The sequence below is a fragment of the Sinocyclocheilus anshuiensis genome, unplaced genomic scaffold (assembly GCF_001515605.1).
Source record: "Sinocyclocheilus anshuiensis isolate Anshui unplaced genomic scaffold, SAMN03320099.WGS_v1.1 scaffold1219, whole genome shotgun sequence".
NCBI lineage: Eukaryota > Metazoa > Chordata > Actinopteri > Cypriniformes > Cyprinidae > Sinocyclocheilus > Sinocyclocheilus anshuiensis.
In genome coordinates this window covers 70075-73298 of record NW_015536520.1, presented here as the reverse complement: position 1 = coordinate 73298, position 3224 = coordinate 70075, and positions in this window count along the sequence as shown.

Sequence of the window (3224 nt, the reverse complement as noted above, 5' to 3'; positions counted from 1 at the left end):
ACCCACGCCCCCTGGACTTGTGTTCTGCAGTGAGGACCATTTCGAAAGTGCCGTTAGTTTTTACTTTCACTTTCTAGTGAATCGACTGAGATTAAGAGGTTCACCACATAACTATTGCGCAAAGTTTGCACGTTGCTTGTGAGATATCCATTGGCTCGCCTTCCTGGTTTAAAACAAATATTTACAATATTGCGAAATATAACCAGCCCCCCCCAACCCACCCACCATTGAGTTCGTGGTTGGGGACCACGGATTTGCGCTAAGCCATTGGACTCCGTCTGTTAGTTAGCCTAGTGCCTGCTCACTTTTGCCCAGCCCCACTCCTGGTCTAGAGTTAGGGTGACCATACGTGCCATTTTTACCTGGCCAGTATTCCTATATTGCCTAAAATATCCAGTTTTTGGCTTTGTTTGCACTGCACAGACCGATCGTTGTGTGACACTGAGTATGTTTACATGGACAACAATACTCCAATTTTAATACGATTAAGACAATACTCTGATTAAGAATCTAACATGTAAACAGAGATTTTTGATTACTTTAATCCTCCTAAAGTCATACTCGAAGTAAACACAAATCGAATTAAGACATGTGGAGTATTCCTATTTTAGTCGCATTATTGAAGTGCAGAATAGACATGTACACACCTTAATCACACTATTACTGTCGTGTAGGACTTTTCACCGCATTTTGCGACAGGGTACACACACGGCAGTGGCCAACCGTTTGACGGCAAACAAAAGAGCACTTTTATCCATCTTCATCTGTTTGCATGCATAGCATGACATATAATTAACTGCACTTGAAGCTTTCATAAAATTAAAAATGAAACACCCAAAACTGTTTAGTTCCGAAGACGAACTGTATGTTGATACGTGAAATTCTGGAGGTAATCACGTGTGCCATTAATCAATCTATGTACTATAGCTTGTAAAACGGGAACATGAAAGGAATATTTTAAACGCAACTCAATGTAAACACCTTAATCATAATATTGTCTTATTAAAGATGGTCGACTGTCCTACTATTTTAAGTATGAAATGCATTGACTGCACATACCGGTTTTCTCACATTGTAGAGGTGATTATTCAATTCAATTCAATTCAAGTTTATTTGTATAGCGCTTTTCACGATACAAATCATTGCAAAGCAATTTTACAGCAAATTAAGTTTCTGCAATATTTAGTGGTAGCTTATCAGTGGTGACTGTCAGTTAATGTACATATGGCAGAAATGTACGGAAGAATCAAAGACGTAATCAAACAGACGATGAACACTATTAACAGCAATTATTATATGATGCAATCAAACTTACAGCAAAATGTGGTAGTTCTGTATGTTGTTTCAGGGTTGGCATCATCTGAGGTCCTCTGAGGGGTTGGCATCATCTCAGCTCCTTTAGTGGACTTTGCTATCCTAGGTACTACCAAAAGTCCAGAGTTTTGTGACTTTAGGGAGCGTGATGGATTGTAGCGTGGTAGAAGACTAGTTAGGTAATGTACGATTAGATTAGATTAGATTAGATTACATTAGATTATGTACGTAAATTAGAATAAGGAAAGTACATGCAGGTATTTTCTTTGATTAGATATCATCAACAATAACATAAACACTGAAATATAATGTAAATGCATAGCATCTGATCTTGGGTCTTTAAAATTAACAATTTCTTTTTTTTTTTTAAATAATAATAATAATAATAATAATGTATTTTATTTAATGGGGCCTTTCAAAACACCCAAGGTCACCTCACAAGGAAGCAAAGATAAAAAATAAATACAAATCACTACACAAAAAAAACACACAACAAACACGCATATACAGATAAAGTGCAGTAAACATGAAGAAGTTGAGTAAGGTATTGGGGTGCAAGATTATGAAGTGCCTTGTAAGTAGCAAGATCTTGAATTCAACTCAATACTTTACTGGAAGCCAGTGCAATTGCTGAAGAACTGGAGAAATGTGCTCAGTAGAGGGTGTTCTAGAAAGAACACGAGCTGCAGAATTCTGAACCAACTGGAGCTTATGTAGCAATTTAGAGGGACCACCAGTGAGAAGGGCATTACAGTCTATATGTGAGGTAACTAGTGCGTGAACAAGAACTGCTGTATTATTGGTTGAGAGAAAGGGACGGAGACGGTTAATATTACGAAAGTGGAAATATGCAGTCTGCGTGATATTATTAATTTGAGTTTCAAAAGACAGTGTGCTATCCATGATAACACCCAAACTTTTAACCTGAGAGGAAGGACAGATTGCATTATTGTCAATGTACAAGGAAAAACAATTAGATTTAGACAAAACAGATCTAGTGCCAACAAGTAGGGCCTCAGTTTTGTTCCAATTTAACTTCAGGAAGTTAGCTGAAAGCCAATCTTTAATTTCAGCTAAACAGCTGGACAAAGATGGTGGAGGAAAAGAACCAGTGGGTTTGGCAAATAGGTAAAGTTGGGTGTCATCCGCATAACAATGAAAATGAATACCATGTTTCCTCAAAATATAACCAAGAGGGAGTATATAAATAATGAAAAGAAGCGGGCCCTAAACAGAACCCTGGGGAACATCAGTGGTGACTGTAGATGTTCTAGATCTGAAACTTTTAATTGAATACACTGAGTGCGTCCAGAAAGATATGACCTAAACCAAGACAGAGGAGTGCCAGTAATCCCAACAGAAGCTAACCTGTCGAGAAGTATCTTATGTGAGACAGTATCAAAGGCAGCGCTCAAGTCAAGAAGGACAAGTATGGTTAAAAGCCCAGAGTCAGCTGCCAGCAACAGATCATTGGTTATTCTGACAAGAGCAGTCTCAGTGCTATGGTGGGGACGAAAACCAGATTGCAATTGTTCATACAAATTATTATTAGAGAGATGTTCATGAATTTGAATCGCAATACACTTTTCCACTATCTTAGAGATAAATGGTAAATTTGAAATTGGACGAAAATTATCAAAGTAAAATGGATCAGCCCCTGGTTTCTTAAGTATGGGAGTAATAATAGCAGATTTAAGAGATGGAGGCACAGAACCAGAAACAAGTGAAGCGTGAACAATTTTAGTAATCAATGGCGACAGGGCTGGTAAACAAGCTTTCACTAAAGGAGTTGGTAGAGGATCTAACTGACAAGTCGAAAATTTAGATTTATTCATCAGATTAAATACATAAATGATATTTGTCTTATTTAACATTTAATTATTGCAGGTTTGTATAATATTCTGAGTTTG